At 35.5% G+C, this 6,026-nt stretch overlaps 1 pseudogene; it reads right to left on the reverse strand.

Moving 5' to 3' along the window:
• Positions 1-787: 787 nt before the first annotated feature.
• Positions 788-5,108, reverse strand: LOC125922328 (histone H3.3A-like; annotated as a pseudogene).
• Between the last annotated feature and the right edge of the window lie 918 nt (positions 5,109-6,026).

Below are 6,026 nucleotides of genomic sequence, written 5' to 3' on the forward strand. Positions count from 1 at the left end.
AAACAATTTTTAAATGTATGATAATCCAGCATTTTTAACTGTTTCAGCAGAAGAATTGACCAACTATTTATTGAGTTGGCTGTAATCATGAAAATAAAGTTATGTCCATAAATTTGTGTGCTTCAAATTTGTGTGCTTGAGTTTTTATTTTTCAAACCTGAGTGTTAGGGAAATAGAGAGGACTAGAGGGAGATCTTTATAAAAATGTAAATTTCTTGGACTTACAGTTTTTTGTTTGTTTTGTTTTATAGTTTAATGCATTTTAATAGCAAACTTACAGGAACAGCACAGAAGACAGACAGCATTAAAAACGGGTCCTTGCATGTAGGACAACTCAGTTAGAAAAGTAGAGTGAATGGATGGAATCTACCGTATGATAAAAATGCTACTAACACCATTTAGTTGTCGTCGATAAGAAATTTACTTGTTTTAAAAAAATCCAAGTGTTGGCATTGTCCAAAAAACTTAACAGGTTTATTTATAGTTGTTATAAGGTTGAACTGCTGAAAAACGTGTTCACTGAAACATTTTGACGTGCATTCATGCTTTATGTCCCCGCATTTATATTAAAAATTCACATACAAATGAAAATAGAGACACTGCCAATGCCTGATTTCTGTCCCCCACTTTTCCATTTGCAATCATTAACTTAGGTACTTTTGACCCCATGGTGGGGGTGGGGCGGGATATCTAACATTCAGGACCACCAATAACAGGAAGAAGAGATTTTTTTTTTTTTTTTTTTTTTTTTTTTTGGGAATGAAATGTTTTCCATCAGGGTGGATTCTTAAGCACATTCTCCACATACGCGGTGTGCTAGCCGGATATCTTTGGGCGTAATTGTTACACGTTTGGCACATGACACAGGTTGGTGTCTTCAAAGAGGCCCGCCAGATAGGCCTTGCTTGCCTCCTGCAAAGCACCAACAGCTGCGCTATGGAGACCCAGATGCGTTTTGAAGTCCCGAGCAATTTCTCACAGCAGACGCTGGAAAGGAAGTTTGAGGATCAGGATCAGAAGTTCAGGGGACTTCTGACAAGGTCGAATTTTGCGGGGTGCCCCTGTACCAGCCCTCTAAGGATGAGGTTTCTTCACCCCTCCAGTAGAGGGCGCACTCGTGTGAATGCCTCTCGTCGTCGTCAGTTGCTTCCTCGGTGCTTTACCATGGGTCGATTTGCGGGCAGTCAGCTCTTTAGGAGCCCTGGTACTGAGACGTCCTTCCTTTACCCCCTTCTTCGGCTGGAGCTCAGCGACCTAGAGGCGGTGCTGGCATTAGCAAGCGAGGGGGCGTGGCTGCGGCTGCAAACACAGTTATCATGTTTATTTCTTTTGCGAAAAAAAGCGAGATACAATCAAAGAAAGGCTGAGGAGGCCATGTAAGAGCCTAATCTATGTGATTTTTAATAAACATTTTTTTTTTCAGTGTGGAAATAGGGGGAAAAGGAAGAATATAGAGTAATCAAAGAAAATCTCTTGACCTGACTTTGCATGATGGACCAACCTCATACAAACAGATTGGCTTTTGAAAATAAAGGGGCCCGTGGGGATCGCAATTTGGAATAAAAAGTGGAACTACCCAGAAAAATCAAGATTTACCTGGGGAAAACATGGAGAGGTCAAGGTTGATGCAGCACCTGTGTTGGAGCAGAACGGTGGCTGTAGGCCATGGCTGGAAAGACTCTCAAGTTTCTATTTATTTTTTTGTTTGTTGATGTGTTGCTGATATTAGTTATGGTGGCACTAAAAGTAGGCCAGCAGGGAAAGGAGCCACTAATAACAGATCTCATGTATGCGTTCTTGTTTTTCTATCACAAGTAGGACTCACACTTTAGGTTGAGTAATTATTAATATTCTTGAACTTTATCTGAATTCTGGAGGCAGTGGGGTGGCCATCTCAGACAGACAAGTCATTTCTGAGACAGATGGGGTATTTTATATTACTGTTAAGAGATTAAAACCTCATTTTTGGATCCTTAAATTATCACTTAGAACAACTGTCTACTTACATTAGACACTAAGGTAAGTAATATAGTAAAAGTTTAAGTGAATGGGCTGTAGAATCAGAGAATCCTAACCTCAAATCCTAGTTCCTTCTCTCTTTAGTTGTATGGCCTTGATTGATTTAGGAATTTTCTGAGCCTCAGTTTATGTATAAAATAAATTTAATAATAAGACCTAGTTCTTTGGTTTGTATTAGGTTTAAATGAGAAAATGAGCACTTGGGAGAGAATTGGCACCAAATAAATGTCTTGTTATTGTTGTTTACTGTTATGGTCTCTAGATTTCCAGTAGAAGATTATAGTAATTGGAAGAAATAGTCATTGGTTAAAAAAACAAACCAAAACAAAACCCCCAAAATGACAACCCATCATAGTCCTGCAACTAGTTGATAAAAGAAAAGCCTTGAATACAAGTGATCTTCCTTCAAGTTCATTTCCTCATGTTTTACCATTGTGTTCTTTTTAATTTTTGTACCTGTTTGTACTATTATTTTTAAGTCTAACTTAAACTGTTTTTTTTCCTAGTACTCAGAAAGAAGTACCCAATTGTGATCGAGGATTCCTGTGAAATGTGGTACACACAAAGGATACAGCAAAGCAAAACCTACTTTTTAACTTAAAATGAGATTAATTTTTCCACAAAGGAATGTATTAAAACATGCCGCTTTTAATGAAAACATATAATGAGAATAGCATTATCTACTATTCTCACCAATAGTAAAAAGTTCTGATTAACTTTCAAAACAAAAAAGTTTAAATGGAAAAAGATATGCATTGAAGTGGACTATATATGTATTTGTATATATACATATATATTTGTGTGTGTGTATATATATATATATGTATATATGCATATACACACAAACATATATATATTTATATATATGTTTATACATATGTATTTATATATATATATTTGGTGCCTTTTATATATATATATGTTTATATGTATATATTTGGTGCCTTTTGAAGATTTGAACAAGATTCATATCTATATATTAGTTGAGATTGAAAAATGTGAAACACCAAGGCTTTCTCACAATATGCCAAGTTTTAACTTTCCAGTCTCTAATGAACAAGATACAGCTGCATGGACAAACTAATGAGAAATATGGATAAATATTTCAACACAAAATAATGTATTCTCACAGTACATGCATAAAACACATGTGCCTCAAGTAGGAAATATGCTGTTTATGTAGTTCCCTTCTTTTAAACTGCTGGAAAATTATTGATTGGAAACATTTAGAAGATCAATTGGTGAATGCTCATAGTTCATCATTGAGACATTTAAATATGGTGATTATGCTACTTTTGAACTGAGTGTCGATTAAATTTTCTTATAGGAAACCATATTTGGGGAATTACCTTAAAATAATCTTAAATCCCAGATTAACGTTTTCTAATTGGCATGCTTTAGAATCATCATTCACAAATTAACAAAGTAGACAGGTTTACAACAACAACAACAAAAATGCCCATTACACTACACAACAAAATGTTCCAAAAATAATGAACTTACACCTACTACAATAAATACAGTGTGTGTATATGTGTGTGTATGGTACAGAAGTGTCTATAGTTGGTGATTTAGAGTTGATTTCATGTTCTTTGCATTATGAAGTAAATCAAAGGCCATTTTATTTCCTCTTAAACCTCAGAGATTTTTGGAAGTAAGGAAAAAAAGCCCTAGCTTTATTCTAAAAGCTGTAAGTACATCCTTATTGTGCTAGAATTTTGGCAACTTTAATGTGAAAACTTGACATCAAGAAGACACAAGATTCATGGAATTTACCACTGACAAAGACAGCAAAAGTCTATAGTCACTTCTGTGACGACTGGCATGATTGGATATAATGGCCTCATTTCTAACGGGCTTGTGAAAGGGATGATGGCAAAATAACTATGGGTTTCTTTCCTGGTTCAAGCAAAAAAAAAAAAAAAAAAAAAAAAAAAAAACCAGAGTAGGCAGCTTCCTGTGTTGTATGTTTGGACTGTTAGTGATACTGAACAGTGTTTATAAACAAAATCTATGCCATTCATTTGGTTGTGAGTTTTTTTTTAATATTTTATTAAGACTTTATATTTTTATTTATTTTAAAAATGCTTAATGTCTATTTATTTTTAGAGAGATAGAGCACAAGCAGGGGAGGGGTAGAGAGAGAGGGAGACCCAGATTCTGAAGCAGGCTCCAGGCTCCGAGCTGCGAGCACAGAGCCCAACACGGGGCTGGAACTCACAAACTGCGAGGTCATGACCTGAGCTAAAGTCAGGTGCTCAACTGACTGAGCCACTCAGGTGCCCCAAGACTTTAGATTTTTAGAGAAGTTTTAGGGTCAGACCAAAACTGAGAAGAAGATACAGAGATTTGCTATTTGTCCCCTGCCCCAAACATGTATAGCTAGCCCCCTAATCAACATCCCCAGCCAGATTGGCTTCTTTCATGTAGTAATGTAGTAAGGTTCTTCCAGGTTTTTTCATAGTTTAACAGTTCACTTCTTTTTAGTACTGAATAATATTCTATTGTCTGGATAGACCACTATTGATACATTCATTGTTCGAAGGACATCTGGATGGCTTCCAAGTTTTGATAATACGAAGAGAGTTTCTATAAACATCTGTGCATGAGTTTGTGTGTGGCTTAACTTTTCAACTACTTTCGGTAGTTGAAAGGGGCCATTTTGTATTCTGACCGGCAATTCCTGAGAGTTCCTGTTGCTACACATCCTTTCCAGCAACTGATGGCAGCAGTGTTTCGGATTTTGGCCATTTTAATAGTTATTAGTGATATCTCGTTGTTTTTAATGTGCCTTTCTTAGTAACATATGCTTCGCATCTTTTCATATGCTTGTCATCCATATATCTTCTTAGCTGAAGTATCTGTTGAAGTAATTACCCCCCTCTTTTTACCTCAGAGTGGTTGTTAATCTTGGATTTTAAGGATTCTTCTACATCGTGGGTAACAGTCATTTACAAGTATGTCTTTTGCAAATATTTTCGCCACTTCTGTGATCTGTGTTCTCCTTCTCTCCACATTATCTTTCACTGAACAAAAATTTTTTAATTTTAATAAAATGCAGCTTATCAATTACTTACTTCATGGGTCATGCCCTCGGTGTTGTATCAAATAGTCATTGCCATAATCATGGCTATCTACAGTTTCTCTTATGTTATTTTCTAGGAGTTTTATAGTTTTGCATTTTTCTCTTAGAGTTATGATCCATTTGGGGTTAATTTTTGTGAAGGATATAAATACTGTGTATAAATGTACTTTTGTATATGTATGTCCAATTGTCCTAGGCTTATTTTGCTGAAAAGACCATTTTTTAAAGTTATTTATTTATTTTGAGAAAGAGAGAGAGAGAGAGAAAGAGAACACATGCACATGATGGGGAAGGGCAGAGGGAGAGAGAGAATACCAAGCAGGCTGTGCACTGACAGTGTGGAGACTGATGTGGGGCTCGAACTCACAAACCTGTGAGATCATGACGTGAACTGAATTCAAGAGTTGGGCGCTTAACCAAGCCACCCAAAAAGACCACTTTTTGTTTTATTTAATTGTCTTGGCTCCTTATTCAAAGATTAGTTGTCTGTATTTATGAGGATCTGTTTCTGGGTTTTCTATTCTAGAGGTTTTTTGTTTGTTTGTTTTGTTTGTTTTTTGCTTTGTGTTTTGTTTTTTTTTTTTTAATCTATTCTTACAATAGTACCATTTTGTCTTAATTAATGAAGTTTTATAGTAAGTCTTACATTTGGGTAGTGTCAGTCCTTCAACTTAAATGTTTTGTTGTCTATTCTGGAACAGAAGAGACATATAAACTTTAGAATCAGTTTGCTGTTTTCCACAAAATAACTTGGTGAGATTTGGCTGAGGTTGCTTTGAATCTATACATCAAGATGGGAAGAACTAATATCTTTACAATATTGAGTCTTTCTATACATGAACATGGAATATCTTTCCAATGATTTAATTCTTCTTTATTTGTATGAATCGTAGTTTTGTAGTTTTTTTTTAAATAAAGATAT

Source organism: Panthera uncia, chromosome B1 (genome assembly GCF_023721935.1).
Source record: "Panthera uncia isolate 11264 chromosome B1, Puncia_PCG_1.0, whole genome shotgun sequence".
NCBI lineage: Eukaryota > Metazoa > Chordata > Mammalia > Carnivora > Felidae > Panthera > Panthera uncia.